Genomic DNA, 19,463 nt, shown 5'->3' with positions numbered 1-19,463 from the left:
ACAGGCGCGCGGGACAGCTGGGAGCGAGGATTGGGAGCCAGGTCCTAAAGCACGCCGGAGGCAGGGGGAAGAATCCGGGCACTCTTCAGCATCAAAAGAGTCCAGAAAGGGCAACACCCCGGCGGGAATAAGGACCCAGAGGAGAAAGGAGCAAAGGAAGAGGTGGAGCAAGGCTAGGGTCTTGAACTGGTGTCTGGGGGGAGGAGATTCAGACGGAGCTTCAGCGGTCTAAGGTTGAGACTTAGAGCTGCGCGCCGCGGCTTTGGAATGGAAACTGAACCTTAATAAAGACTTTTGTATATAACAAGAACTGGCGTTGGTCCTCTGTGAGCTGGGACCTTGGGCAGCTCTCACAAACGCCATCATGCAGCAGTACCTGCGATGCTACGCGAATCAACCGCCCTCGACCTGGGTGGACTACCTACCGCTGGCTGAGTTCGCCTACAACAACACGAAACACGTGTCGACGGGGGTGACACCGTTCTTCGCCAACAATGGGCGGCATCCCAGAACCTTCCCGGGGTTAGAGACGAAAGGGGAGGGGGAGACACGGGGAGCAGAGGCCTGGGCAGCGGAGTTGCAGGAGGTCCACGAGCAACTCCGAAGGCACATGGAACGCGCAAAACACGCCTACAAAATGCAGGCAGACAGGCACAGGAGAGCCGGGGAAGACATCCAGGTGGGGGACTGGGTCTGGTTAGCAGCCCAGGCAGTGCCGGCCAGAACATTAGCTAAGAAGAAGCTCAGACACAAGCAGCTAGGGCCTTACCAAGTCGAGGCACAAATCAATCCAATGGCCTTCCGGTTGACACTCCCGGAGGACTCCAGAATGCACCCGGTCTATCATAGATCAGTGCTCACACCCTACAAGGAACCCCACAGATTTCAGGCACCAGGGACCTCACCAGACCCACTCAGCAAAGTGCCAACGAGGGGGGTCACAGAGGGCGGCGCCACTCAACGAGATCACAGAGATTTTAGACTCGAGACGGGGGGAAGAGGGGGTTGAATATCTCCTCGCCAGGGAAGGTACCCCGGCCAGCGCAAACAGGTGGGTTCCGTAATATGCCGTGGAGGAGCACTACCTCAAAGACGAGTTCCACGCACTCTTCCCACACAGACCTATGCCGGCAGATTATTTTGACGAATATCTTTTCACACCCACACTTTCAGCCAGCACGTTCCAGGGGTTCTCATCAGCTGAGGAAATGGCGTCAGAAACAAGCTCCCCAGAGGGATCGCTCTCGGGGTTTGTCACAGACCGCTCTTATTGGTGGGACAATCAACCGGAGGTGGGGTGGAGCAGGGAACTGCAGAGGGGGCCTTTACACGCAGCATTGACTGAGGCAACAGGGGGAGAGACGGACATGGACGTGGTGGGGGGAGGATCCTGAGTTCGGGCACAGCTGCAGAGAGATGGAAGCAGAGGAGATCGACGTCGACGAGTCCATCACGGACTGGCCGGATCCAGCTGGCCGGTTGCACACCAGGGGGGAAGAACTGTATCCCGCACTCACCCCCACAGCACTGGAGCACCCGGAATCCACACCCGAAGAGGGGGAGGGGGAAGGGGGGGCTTCAAGGGGGGATGGATGTCAGGGGCTCAGGAGCAGAGGCACAGGGGAGAGAGGGAATGGAGAGCGAAGGGGAAGAATCTGAGGGAAGCGTAGGGGAGTATGACAGTGGCCCGAGAGATTCCATGAGCTTCTCCAGCGAATCAGAAGATTCCCAGAGGGGGGCGCCGATGGCCAGGGCAAGGGGAGTCCCAGGGGGGACGCACCAGAAACAAGAGGCCAGTGGGGACTCCCAAAGCAGCAGCTGGAGATCAGGACCAGCTTCCCCACCAGAACGTAGTGGGGGGGAAGAGTCCCATGAATCAGGGCCAGCGTCTCCCCCAGCAGGGAGAGAAGATGAGTCAGAGCTGGCTACGCCTCCATCGCAGAGTGAGGGAACGGACGGGAAGGGGGAGGCAGTGACAGGAGCAGTGTAACGGTCAGGAGGAAGGTTGCCGGCTGGGCGCGCGCGCCAAGTTCGAATGTGCAGGCTGCACAGCAGGAAACCAGGATTGGGAACCAGGTCCTAAAGCCCGCCGGAGGGAGGGGGAAGACTCGGGGGACTCAGCGTCAGAAGAGTCTAGAAAGGGCAAGACCCCAGCGGACAGGCGGACCCAGAGGAGGAAAGAGCAAAGGAAGAGGTGGAGCAAGGCTTAAACTGGTGTCTGGGGGGAGGAGATTCAGACGGAGCTGCAGCGGTCTAGAGTTTGAGACGTAGGGCTGCGCGCCGCGGCTTTGAAATCGAAACTGAACTTCAATAAAGCCCTTTGTAAATAGTAACGAACTGGCGTTGGTACTTTGTGAACTGGGACCTCGGGCAGCTCTGACAGTAGCGTAGGAAGAAGACGAATAAGGTTTGATTGGGCTTCTTTCAATTCGCATGGTGTTTTTTGGGTGTGCACCAGAATCACCCCTATCCAAAGGAAAAGGAGTTTTGGGTTCCATCGACGTAAAAAGAAGATGATAAAGCTCTGATTGGGCTTATTTCCAATTGTTTTTGGGTTTAGAATGCACATTCACCCAAAAATCGCAGAGTGAAATGTTTGTTATCAGCCCAGATTAAGGATATGAGTTTTGGTTCCATCGCAATAGAAAGAGGACGAAAAACTTGGATTGTTCTTTCGGTGTTTATTCATCCACAAATAGCAAATCGAGGTGTAATAAACAAAGACAAAGCAAAACAGGTTGTTTTGGGTTCCATCTACATAGAAGGAAGATTCTTGGATGTCGCTTATTTCGTGTTCTTTGCTGTTAATGCACATTGACCCAGAAATCGCAATGCATGTAACGAGACCAAAATAACAAAAAAGCGTCATTTCGCTTCCAAATGTGTAGAAAGAAGACGAAGAAGCTTTGATTGGGCATATTTCAATTCGCATGCTGTTTTTTGGGTGTGCACCAGAATCACACACAACCAAAGCAAAACGGCGTTTTGGGTTCCATCTACATGGAACATAAAGGGAAGATAAAGCTCAGTTTGTGCTTATTACAAATTGTTGTTTTGGGGGTTAGAATGCACATTCACTCAAACATCGCAGTGAAATGTTTGTTATCAGCCCAAATCAAGCATAGGTGTTTTCTTTCCATCTCAATAGAAAGAGGACGAATAAGCTTGGATGCTTCTTTCGATGTTCATTCACCCACAAATAGCAAAGCGAAGTGTAATATGTCTAAACAAGGCAAAACAGGTTGTTTTGGGTTCCAACTACGTAGAAAGAAGAATCTTGGATTTCAATTATTTCGCGTCATGTTCTTTGGTGTTAATGCAACATTGACTCTGAAATCGCAGTGGATGTTATGAGACCAAAATAACAAAACAGTGTCTTTTCGCTTCCATATGCATAGAAAGAAGACGAATAAGCTTTGATTGGGTGTTTTTTGGGTGTGCACCAGAATCACCCCTAACCAAAGCAAAAAGGAGTTTTGGGTTCCATCTACATAAAAAGAAGATGATAAAGCTCTGGTTGGGCTTATTTCCAATTGTTGTTTTTGGGGTTAAAATGCACATTCACCCAAAAATCGCAGAGTGAAATGTTTGTTATCAGCCCAGATTAAGGATATGAGTTTTGGTTCCATCGCAATAGAAAGAGGACGAAAAACTTGGATTGTTCTTTCGGTGTTTATTCATCCACAAATAGCAAATCGAGGTGTAATAAACAAAGACAAAGCAAAACAGGTTGTTTTGGGTTCCATCTACATAGAAGGAAGAATCTTGGATGTCGCTTATTTCGTGTTCTTTGGTGTTAATGCACATTGACCCAAAAATCGCAGTGTATATAACGAGACCAAAATAACAAAAAAGCGTTGTTAGAGCTGCCCGAGGTCCCAGCTCACAAAGGACCAACGCCAGTTCGTTACTATTTACAAAAGTCTTTATTGAAGTTCAGTTTCGATTTCAAAGCCGCGTCGCGCAGCTCTACGTCTCAAACTCTAGACCGCTGAAGCTCCATCTGAATCTCCTCCCCCCAGACACCAGTTTAAGACTCTAGCCTTGCTCCACCTCTTCCTTTGCTCTTTCCTCCTCTGGGTCCGCCTGTCCGCTGGGGTCTTGCCCTTTCTAGACTCTTCTGACGCTGAGTCCCCCGAGTCTTCCCCCTGCCTCCTGTGGGCTTTAGGACCTGATTCCCAATCCGGGTTTTCTGCTGTCCCGTGCGCCTGTACATTTGAACTTGGCGCGCACGCCCAGCCGGCAACCTTCCTCCTGACCGTTACACTGCTCCTGTCACTGCTTCCCCCTTTGGGGAGGCTGGCTGGACCTGACTTCCCCTCCATTCCCTCACTCTCCGATGGAGGCGTGGCCAGCCCTGACTCATCCTCTCTCCCTGCCGGAGGAGACTCTGGCCCTGATACATGGGACTCTTCCCCCCCACTACGCTCTGGTGGAGGAGCTGGTCCTGATCTCCTGCTGCTGCTTTGGGAGTCCCCGCTGGCCCCTTGCTTCTGGTGCGTCCCCCCTGGGACCCCCCCTTGCCCTGGCCATTGGCGCCCCCCTCTGGGAATCTTCTGATTCGCTGGAGAAGCTCATGGAATCTCTCGGGCCACTGTCATACTCCCCTACGCTTCCCTCAGATTTTCCCCCTTCGCTCTCCATTTCCTCTCTCCCCTGTGCCTCTGCTCCTGAGCCCCTGACAAGCGTCATTTCGCTTCCATATGCGTAGAAAGAAGTAGAAGAAGATTTGATTGGGCATATTTCAATTTCCATGGTGTTTTTTGGGTGTGAACCAGAATCACACACAACCAAAGCAAAACAGTGTTTTGGGTTCCATCTACATGGAACATAAAGGGAAGATAAAGCTCAGTTTGTGCTTATTACAAATTGTTGTTTTGGGGGTTAGAATGCACATTCACTCAAACATCGCAGTGAAATGTTTGTTATCAGCCCAAATCAAGCATAGGTGTTTTCTTTCCATCTCAATAGAAAGAGGACGAATAAGCTTGGATGCTTCTTTCGATGTTCATTCACCCACAAATAGCAAAGCGAAGTGTAATAAGTCTAAACAAGGCAAAACAGGTTGTTTTGGGTTCCAACTACGTAGAAAGAAGAATCTTGGATTTCAATTATTTCGCGTCGTGTTCTTTGGTGTTAATGCAACATTGACTCTGAAATCGCAGTGGATGTTATGAGACCAAAATAACAAAACAGTGTCTTTTCGCTTCCATATGCATAGAAAGAAGACAAATAAGCTTTGATTGGGTGTTTTTTGGGTGTGCATCAGAATCACCCTAACCAAAGCAAAAAGAAGTTTTGGGTTCCATCTACATAAAAAGAAGATGATAAAGCTCTGGTTGGGCTTATTTCCAATTGTTGTTTTTGGGGTTAAAATGCACATTCACCCAAAAATCGCAGAGTGAAATGTTTGTTATCAGCCCAGATTAAGGATATGAGTTTTGGTTCCATCGCAATAGAAAGAGGACGAATAAGCTTGGATTGTTCTTTCGATGTTCACCCACAAAAAGCAAAGCGAAGTGTAGGAAGAAGGCGAATAAGCTTTGATTGGGCTTCTTTCAATTCGCATGTTGTTTTTTGGGTGTGCACCAGAATCACCCCTAACCAAAGGAAAAGGAGTTTTGGGTTCCATCGACGTAAAAAGAAGATGATAAAGCTCTGATTGGGCTTATTTCCAATTGTTTTTGGGTTTAGAATGCACATTCACCCAAAAATCGCAGAGTGAAATGTTTGTTATCAGCCCAGATTAAGGATATGAGTTTTGGTTCCATCGCAATAGAAAGAGGACGAAAAACTTGGATTGTTCTTTCGGTGTTTATTCATCCACAAATAGCAAATCGAGGTTGTCAGGGGCTCAGGAGCAGAGGCACAGGGGACAGAGGGAATGGAGAGCGAAGAATCTGAGGGAAGCGTAGGGGAGTATGACAGTGACCCGAGAAATTCCATGAGCTTCTCCAGCGAATCAGCAGATTCCCAGAGGGGGGAGCCTATGGCCAGGGCAAGGGGAGTCCCAGGGGGGACGCACCAGAAACAAGAGGCCAGCGGGGACTCCCAAAGCAGCAGCGGGAGATCAGGACCAGCTTCCCCACCAGAGCGCAGTGGGGGGGAAGAGTCCCATGGATCAGGGCCAGCGTCTCCCCCAACAGGGAGAGAAGATGAGTCAGAGCTGGCCACGCCTCCATCGCAGAGTGAGGGAACGGAGGGGAAGTCAGGTTCAGCTAGCCTCCCCGAAGGGGGAGGCAGTGACAGGAGCAGTGTAACGGTCAGGAGGAAGGTTGCCGGCTGGGCGCGCGCGCCAAGTTCGAATGTGCAGGCGTGCAGCACAGCAGGAAACCAGGATTGGGAACCAGGTCCTAAAGCCCGCCGGAGAGAGGGGGAAGACTCAGGGGAATCAGCGTCAGAAGAGTGTAGAAGGGGCGAGACCCCAGCGGACAGGCGGACCCAGAGGAGAAAAGAGCAAAGGAAGAGGTGGAGCAAGGCTAGATTCTTAAACTGGTGTCTGGGGGGGAGGAGATTCAGACGGAGCTTCAGCGGTCTAGAGTTTGAGACGTAGAGCTGCGCGCTGCGGTTTTGAAATCAAAACTGAACTTCAATAAAGACCTTTGTAAATAGTAACGAACTGGCCTTGGTCCTTTGTGAGCTGGGACCTCGGGCAGCTCTGACAACCGCGAAGTCATCAGCTTCAACGTCACCCACCTGTCGGACACGCCCATAGTGTTGGGCATGAGTTGGCTGGATAGGCACAGCCCGGCATTAGCATGGTACCAGCGTCAATTGACCTTCTGCTCCTCCTACTGTGCAGAACACTGCTTCCTGACCAGCCAGGAAGATGAGGGGCAAGAGGATGACCCACAGCTACACTTAGGCATGGTGCAAGCGGTACCCAACAAGTACAAGGAGTTTTTGGAGGTCTTCTGCGAGAAGGAAGCGGACAAGCTGCCTCCCCACAGGCCCTACGACTGCAAGATTGACCTCCTGCCGGGGGCGACGCTGCCGACTGGAAAACTGTATTCCATGTCTGAAGACGAACTGCAAGAACTCAGGGAGTTCATAGATCACAACTTGAAGCGGGGATTCATCCATGAATCCAAAGCAGTGGGGGGCAGTCCTGTGTTTTTCGTGAAGAAGAAAGACACAAACCAACGGAGGTTGGTTTGTGATTACAGAATCATCAATTCCAGGACGAAGCCCACAGCTTTCCCCATGCCCAAGATCGACGACCTACTCGCGACGGTGAGGAAGGGACGCATCTTCACCAAGTTGGATCTACGAGGGGCGTACAACCTTATACGCATGCGGGAGGGCGATGAGTGGAAGACGGCCATGTTTACGCCTTTAGGCACCTATGAATCTCGAGTTATGCCGTTTGGTTTGCAAAATGGCTCCCACTGTTTCCAAGCCTTCATGCACCACGTGTTAGCGGGACTCCTCTACAAGAAGTGCGTCTGCTTCCTAGACGACATCCTGATCTTCTCGGAATCGCAGGAGGCTCACGAGAGAGACGTCAAGGAGGTCCTGCAGAGACTACGGAAGCACAGACTTTACGCCAAACTGGAGAAGTGCCAGTTCAACATGACAGAGGTGGATTTCCTGGGCTACAAGCTGTCCGACAAGGGACTCGCCATGGACAGCACCAAGGTCCGCTCGGTGTTGGACTGAAAGAGCCCGCGCAACCGGAAGGAGGTCCAGAAGTTCGTCGGCTTCGCCAACTTTTATCGCAAGTTCATCAAGGGGTTCGCGATGGAGAAGGCGGCCATCACGGACACCCTCAGCTCCAAGAAGAAGTTCACCTGGACGGACCAGGCGGAGCAGTCCTTTCGGAGACTCAAGCGTCTCTTCGTGTCCGAAGAACAGCTGCTAAACGTAAACCCCAGCAAACCAATGAGGGATGAAACTGACGCCTCGGACAGAGCGGTGGGGGCGGTCCTGTGGCAGCAAAATCCGCAAGGGGACTGGAGGCCATGCACATTCTACTCCAGGAAACTCAGCAAGTCAGAACAGAACTAGACCATCTGGGACAGGGAGTTGCTGGCATTCATGCAGCCTTCAAGGCGTGGCGGCACTTCCTCATCGGAGCCAAACACACAGTGCAGGTCCGCACGGACCATAAGAACCTGGAGTACTGGCGCACGGCGCGGTTCCTGTACCAGAGACACATCCGCTGGGCGGAGTTCTTTGCGGATTTTGACTTCCGGATAGAATACATCCCGGGAGACAGCAACGTCATGGCGGATGCGCTGTCCAGGAAACCGCAGTATCTCGAGGAAGCGGCACTGGCGGCGGCCAAACACATTTTCGCACCTGTCAGGGGCTCAGGAGCAGAGGCACAGGAGAGGAAGGAAATGGAGAGCGAGGGGGAGGAATCCGAAGGGAGCGTAAGCGATGACAGTGGTCCGAGGTCCCTGAGTCTTTCCAGCGAATCAGAAGATTCACAGAAGGGGTGCCCATGGTCAGAGCAAGGGGGGTGCCTAGGGTGACACCCCAGGAAGAAGGGGCCGAGGGGACTCAGAGAGCAGCAGTTGGAAATCAGGACCAGCTTCCCCACCAGAGCGCAGTGGGGGGGAGGAGTCCCAGGTATCGGGATCAGGCTGCTCACCACCAGTGGGAGGAGATGAGTCAGGATTGACCACGCCTCCATCGGAGAGCGCAGAAACGGTCAAGAGGAAAGTTGGAGGCTGGGCGCGCGCGCCAAGTTCAAATGTACAGGCGAGCGGCACAGCAGGTAGCCCGGGTAGGGAGCCAGGTCCTAAAGCCCGCCGAAAGGAGGGACAAGAGTCAGGGGGGTCAGCGTCAGAAGAGTCCAGAAAGGAGGAGACCCCGGGGGGCAGAAGGACCCAGAGGAGGAAAGAGCAACGGAAGAGGTGGAGTAAGGCTAGAGTCTTAAACTGGTGTACAGGGGGTGGAGACTCAGACGGAGCTTCGTCGATCTAGGTCTCGTTACATACACTGCGATTTCTGGGTCAATGTGCATTAACACCAAAGAACACGAAATAAGCGACATCCAAGATTCTTCCTTCTATGTAGATGGAACCCAAAACAACCTGTTTTGCTTTGTCTTTGTTTATTACACCTCGATTTGCTATTTGTGGATGAATAAACACCGAAAGAACAATCCAAGTTTTTCGTCCTCGTTCTATTGTGATGGAACCAAAACTCATACTGTCAGGGGTTCAGGAGCAGAGGCACAGGGGAAGGAGGAAGTGGAGAGCGAAGGGGAACAATCCGAAGGCAGTGTAGGTGAGGATGACAGTGGGGCAAGACATTCCATGAGTCTGTCCAGTGTTTCGGAAGATTCCCAGAAGGGGACCCCTATAGCCAGAGCAAGGGGGGTTCCGGGGGGGACGCACCAGAAGCAAGGCACCAGCGGTGACTCCCAAAGCAGCAGCTGGAGATCGGGACCAATTGGCTTATTTCCAATTGTTGTTTTTGGGGTTAAAATGCACATTCACCCAAAAATCGCAGAGTGAAATGTTTGTTATCAGCCCAGATTAAGGATATGAGTTTTGGTTCCATCGCAATAGAAAGAGGACGAATAAGCTTGGATTGTTCTTTCGATGTTCACCCTGAAAAAAGCAAAGCGAAGCGTAGGAAGAAGACGAATAAGCTTTGATTGGGCTTCTTTCAATTCACATGGTGTTTTTTGGGTGTGCACCAGAATCACCCCTAACCAAAGGAAAAGAGTTTTGGGTTCCATCGACATAAAAAGAAGATGATAAAGCTCTGATTGGGCTTATTTCCAATTGTTTTTGGGTTTAGAATGCACATTCACTCAAAAATCGCAGAGTGAAATGTTTGTTATCAGCCCAGATTAAGGATATGAGTTTTGGTTCCATCGCAATAGAAAGAGGACGAAAAACTTGGATTGTTCTTTCGGTGTTTATTCATCCACAAATAGCAAATCGAGGTGTAATAGACAAAGCAAACAGGTTGTTTGGGGTTCCATCTACATAGAAGGAAGATTCTTGGATGTCGCTTATTTCGTGTTCTTTGGTGTTAATGCACATTGACCCAGAAATCGCAGTGTATGTAACGAGACCAAAATAACAAAGAAGCGTCATTTCGCTTCCATATGAGTTCAAAGAAGAAGAAGATTTGATTGGGCATATTTCAATTCGCATGGTGTTTTTTGGGTGTGAACCAGAATCACACACAACGAAAGCAAAACGGCGTTTTGGGTTCCATCTACATGGAACATAAAGGGAAGATAAAGCTCAGTTTGTGCTTATTACAAATTGTTGTTTTGGGGGTTAGAATGCACATTCACTCAAACATCGCAGTGAAATGTTTCTTATCAGCCCAAATCAAGCATGGATGTCAGGGGTTCAGGAGCAGAGGCAAAGGAGAGGGAGGAAAAGGAGAGCGATTGGGAGGAATCGGAAGGGAGCGTAAGCGATGACAGTGGTCCGAGGTCCCTGAGTCTTTCCAGCGAATCGGAAGATTCACAGAAGGGGGCGCCCAGGGTCAGAGCAAGGGGGGTGCCTAGGGGGACACCCCAGGAAGAAGGGGCCAGAGGGGACTCAGAGAGCAGCAGTTGGAAATCAGGACCAGCTTCCCCACCAGAGCGCAGTGGGGGGGGAGGAGTCCCAGGTATCGGGATCAGGCTGCTCACCACCAGCGGGAGGAGATGAGTCAGGATTGACCACGCCTCCATCGGAGAGCGCGGAAACGGTCAAGAGGAAAGTTGGAGGCTGGGCGCGCGCGCCAACTTCAAATGTACAGGCGAGCGGCACAGCAGGTAGCCCAGATAGGGAGCCAGGTCCTAAAGCCCGCCGAAAGGAGGGACAAGAGTCAGGGGGGTCAGCGTCAGAAGAGTCCGATCAGCCCAGAAAAGGATATGAGTTTTGGTTCCATCACAATAGAAAGAGGACGAAAAACTTGGATTGTTCTTTCGGTGTTGTCAGGGGCTCAGGAGCAGAGGCACAGGAGAGGGAGGAAATGGAGAGCGAGGGGGAGGAATCCGAAGGGAGCGTAAGTGTCAGAGCTGCCTCTAGGTCCCAGCTCACAGAGGACCAACGCTAGTCAGTAATAATGTACAAAAGTCTTTATTGAAGTTCAGATTCCATTTCAAATCCGCAGCATGCAGCTCTATGTCTTAGAACCTAGATCGGCGAATCTCCGTCTGAGTCTCCACCCCCTGTACACCAATTTAAGACTCTAGCCTTACTCCACCTCTTCCGTCTCTCCTTTCTCCTCTGGGTCCTTCTGCCCCCCTGGCTCTCCTCCTTTCTGGACTCTTCTGACGCTGACCCCCCTGACTCCTGTGCCTCCTTTCGGCGGGCTTTAGGACCTGGCTCCCTATCCGGGCTACCGACTGTGCCGCTCGCCTGTACATTTGCACTGGGCGCGCGCGCCCAGCCTCCAACCTTCCTCTTGACCGTTTCCCCGCTCTCCGATGGGAGCCCCTTTCTGTGAATCTTCCGATTCGCTGGAGAGACTCAGAGATCTCGGACCACTGTCATCGCTTACGTTTCCTTCGGATTCCTCCCCCTCGCTCTCCATTTCCTCCCTTTCTTGTGCCTCTGCTCCTGAGCCCCTGACATCCATCCCCCCCTCGAAGCCCCCCTTCCCCCTCCCCTCCTTCAGGTGTGGGTACTGGGTGCTCCATCGTTGTGGGGGTGAGTGCCGGATACAGTTCGTCCCCCGTGGCGTGCATCCAGCCGTATAAGGCCGGATCGTCCTCCATGTTCTCGCCGACGTCGTTCTCCTCTGCTTCCATCTCTTTGCCTCCGTGCTCGAACCCAAGGTCCTCTCCCAACACGTCCATGTGCATCTCTCCCCCGGTCTCCTCGGGGGATGTTGCCTTCCAAGGACCCTCCAGCCACTTCCTGCGCCACTGCTCCTCCGGTCGATCGTCCCACCAATAAGAGCGGTCTGAGGCAGACCCCGCGGGTGATCCCTCCGGGGAACGTGTGTCTGGTGCCGGTTCCTCGTCTGATGCGAACCCCTGGAACGTGCTGGCTGAAAGTGTGGGTGTGAAAAGATATTCGTCGAAATAGTCTGCCGGCATAGGTCTGTGTGGGAAGAGTGCGTGGAACTCGTCCTTGAGGTAGTGCTCCTCCACGGCATATTACGGAACCCACCTGTTTGCGCTGGCCGGGGTACCTTCCCTGGCGAGGAGATACTCAACCCCCTCTTTCCCCCATCTCAAGTCTAAAAACTCTGTGACCTCGTTGATGGGCTCCCCCCTTGGCGACCCCCCCCTCTGTGGGCGTTTCCCTACGCGGGTCTGGTGCCGTCCCTGGCTCCTGAAATCTGTGAGGTGCCTTGTAGGGCATGAGTATTGATCTATGGAAGACCGGGTGCATTCTGGATCCCTCCGGAAGTGTCAACCGGAAGGCCACTGGATTGACCTGTGCCTCGACTTGGTAAGGCCCTAGCTGCTTATGTCCAAGCTTCTTCTTCGCTAACGATCTGGCCGGCACTGCCTGGGCTGCTAACCAAACCCAGTCTCCCACCTGTATGTCTTCCCCAACCCTCCTGTGTCTGTCAGCCTGCAGTTTGTATGCGTGCTTTGCTAGTTCTAACTGCCTTCGGAGCTGTTCGTGGACCTCCTGCAACTCTGACGCGAAGGCGTCCGCTGCCTGTGGCTCCCCCTCTCCCACTCTCTCCAATCCCGGGAAGGTTCTGGGATGCCTCCCATTGTTGGCGAAGAACAGTGTCACCCCCGTGGACACGTGCTTCGTGCTGTTGTAGGCGAACTCGGGGAGCGTCAGGTAGTCCACCCATGTCGTAGGCTGCTGATTCGCGTAGCATCTCAGGTACTGCTGCATGATGGTGTTGACCCGCTCCGCTTGTCCGTTGGTCTGCGGGTGTCTCGCCGACGCTAGGTTGATCTTGACATTCAGGATGCCCATTAGCTTCTGCCAGAAGTTCGAGATGAACTGGTGCCCCCGGTCGGACAGAATAGATCGTGGTAGACCGTGAACCTTGAACACGTGGTCTATGAACAGTTTGGCGGTCTGCTCCGCCGTGGCCACATTCGCGTACGGAATGAAGTGGGCCATTTTGGTGAACATGTCCACCACCACTAGAACTGCTGTCTTGCCCCGCGAGCTGGGTCCATGACAAAGTCCAGGACCACCCTCTCCCACGGTTCGAGCGGTGTCTGCAGCGGTTCCAGCAGTCCCGCCGGCGGTTTGTGCACTGGCTTGGCCCTTTGGCAGGTGTCGCACCTCGAGACGTAATCCGCGACTCCCCCCCGCATCTTGGGCCACCAAAAGTCTCTGGCTACTAATTCTACAGTCTTATCTTTGCCAAAGTGCCCGGCGGTGGGTGCGTCGTGCAACTGCTGCAGTACCTTCGCGCGTAGGTCGTCTCCCGGTACGTAGAGGGCCCCTTTGCGGATGAGCAATCCGTCGCGTATCTGGAACTCGTCGTCCTTCGCCGTGCCACTGTGCACCTCCTCCATCTTGGCTTGTGCGAAGGGGTCCTCCTGCAGCGCGCGACGTACAGCATCCAGGTCCACGTTTTCCTTAGCGCACGCCCACGCTTTTGGTGCGAAAATGTGCTTGGCTGCCGCCGGAGCTGCCTCCTCGAGGTATTGCAGCTTCCTGGACAGTGCATCCGTCATGACGTTGTTGTCGCCTGGGATGTACTCTATCCTGAAGTCGAAATCCGCAAAGAACTCCACCCAGCGTATGTGCCTCTGGTTCAGGAACCTTGCCGTGCGCCAGTACTCCAGGTTCTTATGGTCTGTGCGGACCTGCACTGTGTGTTTGGCTCCGATAAGGAAGTGCCACCACGCCTTGAATGCTGCATGAATGGCCAGCAACTTCCTGTCCCAGATGGTGTAGTTCTGCTCCGACTTGCTGAGCTTCCTGGAGTAGAAGGCGCATGGCCTCCAGTCCCCATGCGGGTCTTGCTGCAACAGGACTGCTCCCACGGCCCTGTCTGAGGCGTCCGTTTCAACCCTCATCGGTCTGCTGGGATTCATGTGCAGTAGCTGCTCTTCGGACGAGAAGAGACGCTTGAGTTTCTGAAAGGACTGCTCCGCCTGCTCCGTCCAGATGAACTTCTTCTTCTTGGAGCTGAGCGTGTCGGTAATGGCCGGCGTCTGTATAGCGAACCCCTTGATGAACTTGCGATAAAAGTTTGCAAAGCCGATAATTTGTAGCCCAGGAAATCCACCTCCGTCATGTCAAACTGGCACTTCTCCAGCTTGGCGTACAGTCTGTGCTCCTGTAGTCTCTGCAGAACTTCCTTGACCTCCCTCTCGTGAGCCTCCTGCGATTCTGAGAATATCAGGAATGTCGTCCAGGAAGCAGACGCACTTTTTGTAGTGGAGTCCCGCTAACACGTGATGCATGAAGGCTTGAAAACAGTGGGAGCCATTTTGTAATCCAAACGGCATAACTCTGTATTCATAGGTGCCCAGGGGCGTGAACATGGCCGTCTTCCACTCGTCGCCCTCCCGTATGCGAATAAGGTTGTACGCCCCTCGCAGATCCAACTTGGTGAAAATGCGTCCTTTTCTCACCGTCGCGAGCAGGTCGTCGATTTTGGGCATGGGGAAGGCCGTGGGCTTGGTTTTCGAGTTTAAAATTCTATAATCCACCACAAGCCTTTTTTGAGGCGTGTCTTTTTTCTTCACGAAGAATACGGGACTGCCCCCCACTGCCTTGGACTCCCGGATGAAACCGCGCTTCAAGTTGTGATCTATGAACTCCCTGAGTTCCTGCAGTTCGTCTTCAGACATGGAATACAGTTTCCCGGTCGGCAGCGTCGCCCCCGGCAGGAGGTCAATCTTGCAGTCATAGGACCTGTGGGGAGGTAGCTTGTCCGCTTCCTTCTCGCAGAAAACCTCCAAAAACGCTGCGTACTTGTGGGGCACTGCTTGCAGCGTGTCTAATTGTATCTGCGGGTCATCCTCTTCCCCTTCCGGGCTAGGCAGAATGCAGTGTTCTGCACAGTAGGAGCCGAAAGTCAATTGGCGCTGGTACCAAGCCAATGCTGGGCTGTGCCTGTGCAGCCAACTCATGCCCAATACTACAGGCGTGTCCGACAGTTGGGTGACATTGAAGCTGATGACTTCCCGGTGATTTCCAATTTGCATCACCATCGGCGGCGTTTGCTTTACCACCTGCCCCCCCAGCAATTCCCTGCCATCCACCGTGACCACCTTCAGGGGCAGCGTGGCTGGCAGGAGGGCTATGCTGTGTTGCTTAATGAAATCCAGTCCTATAAAGTCTGCGTTACTACCAGAGTCAATGCTAATGGGCACTTCCATAGTGAGTCCATTGGGTATCTGGAGCGATGCAGTGAGTTGCACCACTGGTTTGGGCGGGAGAGGGTCTGTGGGCTGCAAAATTTCTGGGGACTGCTTCACTGACTCGTCTGGCTGGGCCCCAGTGCCTCTGCTTCCAGCCAGACTCTGTCGTTTCCCTGCTGTGGTTCTCTCTGCTGATTTGCCTCTGTTACTGTTGCGGAGGCTGCAGTGTGCTTGTGGAGCCTCTGGGTCCGCACAGACCATAAGAACCTGGAGTACTGGCGCACGGCAAGGTTCCTGAACCAGAGGCACATACGCTGGGCGGAGTTCTTTGCGGATTTCTTTTTTTTTTAATCTTTTTTTATTGATTTTTCTTTACAGCTAACAAAGAACATTACAAAAGACAGCAAGACAGAAAAGTAAAAACAAAAAACACATACACCCAGAAAAGAGAAAAACAAAAATCTCAATAAGGCACAAAAAACATAAGATAAAAAAGAAACACAGCATACAAAAAAAAAAAACAGGAAACAAGAGAAATGCCAATAGACATTTCCTACATACAAGTTGACTTCCTTCCCTGCTGGATTCGGGTTTCTTACTTAGAGACTCCCTTTTCTACAGCTGGTATTGTTACTGGTTATAAAACATCGTAAGTTTTATAATAGGCCTGCTATAGTTGTTAAGTTTTTATAATTTCTTTCTGTATAAGTCATAAATTTATTCCAATCATCAATAAACTTTGTATTTCTTTGGTTTCTAATTTTTTGGGTCATTTTAGCTAATTCAACAAATTCAAATAGTTTCGCTTGCCACTCCCTCACTGTTGGTATATTTGTACTTTTCCAATTTTGTGCAATTAGTATTCTGGCCGCTGCTGTCGAATATTGGAATAAGGTTTTATCTTCTTTTCTTATTTCATCGCCAATAATTCCTAATAAGAAGGCTTCTGGTCTTTTTACGAAGGTGTATTTAAATATTTTTTTAACTCGTTATAAATTAAATCCCAAAATTTCTTCACCTCCTCACACGTCCACCACATGTGGAAAAAATTGCCTTCTTTTATTTTACACTTCCTTTTTTTTTTAATTCTTTTTTTAATTATTCCATGAAGAATTAACACACAGGTAAGAGAGAAGATACACAAAAAAGAAAAGAAGAAAAAAAGCATACAGAGAAGATAAATAAAAAATACAAAATTATTGTTTTCTTAACTCTCCTATATCATGGCTATTTCTTTCAGGACTTCCTTCAGCTTGGCCGCAAATCATTCGAAGCAGTAAATAAAATTACACATTTCATCGTTTATATTGTCATTGTATCTAATTTTGTTCTCTATTTTCCTTGCACAATATCCCATAATCTATCACAGTACATCTTTAAATCCCTTTAGCGTTATTTGCCCTTCACTAATACATTCCAGATAATCTACGTATTTCCCCCAATCCTTAATGAACACTTGGTCTTTTATATATCTAATTTTCCCCGTTAGTTTATCGAGCTCTGCATATTCCGATAATTTAGATCTCCACTCCTCCGCTGTTGGGGTTTCCTGCTGTTTCCACCTCTGAGCTATTACGACCCTTGCTGCCGCAAGCGCATAGTATACCAATCTACAATCTTCCTTTTTTATCTCTTGTCGTAATATCCCTAATAGGAAGATTTCCGGTTTCTTTATAAATGTGTACTTTAGTATCTTTTTTAATTCCGTATATACCTTCTCCCAAAACTGTTTTACCCTTCCACACTCCCACCACATATGGTAGAAGGAGCCCTCTGCATCTTTACACCTCCAACACTTGTTATCCACCTTGTACATTTTTGAAAGTTTCATGGGTGTCAAGTGCCACCTATAGAACATCTTCATGACGTTTTCTTTTATCACAGTACATGCCGTAAAGTTCAACCCGTCCCTCCATAGTTTTTCCCAGTCCTCAAATTGTATACTATGGCCTATATCTTTTGCCCAACGGATCATCACTGATTTGACTTCCTCGTCGCCTAGGTTCCAATCTAACAGCATTCTATACATCTTAGATATATTTTTCACTTTATTATTTATTATCTCCGTCTGGAATTTAGAATCTTTGTCTGCATACCCTCTTTCTTTAATATCTTTGCTAAGCATCTGGTTCACCTGTTGGTGATGAAGCCAATCGTAAACATATTCTTTTATCTGCTCGTAAGGTTTGGTTCTCCATTTCCCATCTACCTTCATTACTAACTGGTTGTATGTTGCCCAGTTGCTTCTCATATTAGTAGTTTTTATGCTTGTTATTTCGAGAGGTGACAGCCAGTGTGGCGTTTTCGGTTCTAGCAGGTTTTTGTATCTTTCCCACACTTCTATTAACGGCCCTCTGAAGATATGGTTGCCAAACCCTTTGTGTGCTTTCATTTTGTTCTTCCACAAGTAGGCATGCCAGCCAAAGCAGTTATCGAAGCCCTCCAAATCAAGTAGCTCCGTATTTTCCAGTTTGACCCAATCCTTTAACCAACTTAGGCATGATGCCTCATAGTACAATTTCAGACCTGGCAGGGCAAAGCCCCCCCTTTCCTTTACGTCTGTTAATAGTTTAAATTGAATTCTGGGTTTTCTGCCCTGCCAAATAAATCTCGAAACTGTCCTCTGCCATTCTTTGAAAATCCTACTCCCTTTTATTATAGGGATAGTCTGAAATAAGAACATTAATCTTGATAGGACATTCATCTTAATTATATTAATCCTTCCCCACATTGACAATTTTAGCCGTCCCCATTTTTCTAAATCTCTCTTTATTTCCCTCCACACCGGCTCATAATTATTTTTATATAGGTCTATGTTTTTAGATGTTAGCCAGATGCCAAGGTATTTGACTTTTTTGACCGTCTCTATCTGCGTTTGCTGTTGGGTTGATTCTATTGTCCTTGAATCTACATTTTTATATATCATTTTTGTTTTTGTCTTATTTAATTTGAACCCAGCCACTTCTCCAAATAATTCTGTCTCCTTCAATATCTCTTTTATTGAGGTTATTGGGTCTTCTGTCATCACTACTAAGTCATCCGCGAAGGCCTTGATTTTGTACACATTCTGTCCTAAAGTCACTCCTTTTATATTTCCGTTTTGTCTTATAGAATTTAAAAGGACTTCTAATACTGTTATAAATAGTAACGGAGAGAGCGGGCATCCTTGTCTTGTTCCCTTTCGTATCTTTATCTCTTCCGTTACCGTATTATTTACAATCAATTTGGCCTTCTGTTCTGTGTATATTGCCCTTACCCCGTTAAAGAAGTCATTGCCTACGTCCATATATTCTAGGTTTCTCAACATAAAGTTCCATATGACATTATCAAATGCCTTTTCGGCGTCAATAAACATCATAATAACTTGTTTGTCAATCCTGACAGACAAGAATTCTAGCATATCGATGATATTTCTTGTATTGTCCCTCATCTGCCGGCCTGGCAGAAATCCTGCCTGGTCCATATGGATAATATCTGCTAACACATTTTTTAACCTTCTTGCTAGAATTCCTGCAAATATCTTATAGTCTATATTCAGCAATGAAATTGGTCTGTAATTTTTAACTTGAGTTAAATCCGCATCCTGTTTGGGGATAAACGTGATGTATGCCTCCTTCCAGGTTTCTGGGATTTCTCCTTTCTTTAAGATGTTGTTCATAGTCTTTTTCAGGGGTCCCACCAAAATAGATTTTCTTTGTAGTAGCCGGCAGTAAATCCGTCAGGGCCTGGTGCTTTGCCCCTCTTTAGGTCTCTAATTACCTCCTCTATTTCCTCATTTTCAATTGGGGTATTCAATCTTTGTTTTCCTTCTGTTGGGATTTTTTGTCCCCCTTTATCCTTCAGAAATCTTTCTATCTTCCTTAGGCCGACTCTCTCTTGGTCTTTATACAAATTTCTATAGTATTTAAGAAACTCACTCCTAATTCCTTTGGGGTCAGTTCTTTCTTCCCCGTCTGTTATTATTTTGTTAATTATCCCTTGCTCTTTCCTCTTTTTGGTTTGCCAGGCAAGCCATTTGCCTGGTTTATTCGCAAATTCGAAGTTTCTTTGCCTAAGTCTTTTAATGTTCCACTCTACCTCTCTGTTTATTATTGTGGCAAACTGAGTTTGTAGAATTTTTATTTTTTCCTTTGTTTTTAAGCAGTTGGGCTTTTGAGCTAATTTTTGTTCGTTTTCCATTATCTGTCTTAGAATTTCCTCCTTATTTTCCTCTCTATTCCTATTTTTGATTGCGTTCTGTTGAATAAAGAACCCT

The sequence above is a fragment of the Podarcis melisellensis genome (assembly GCF_964234715.1).
Source record: "Podarcis melisellensis genome assembly, chromosome: 5".
NCBI classification, from domain to species: Eukaryota; Metazoa; Chordata; class Lepidosauria; order Squamata; family Lacertidae; genus Podarcis; species Podarcis melisellensis.
Note: the sequence above shows the minus strand (reverse complement) of the source record.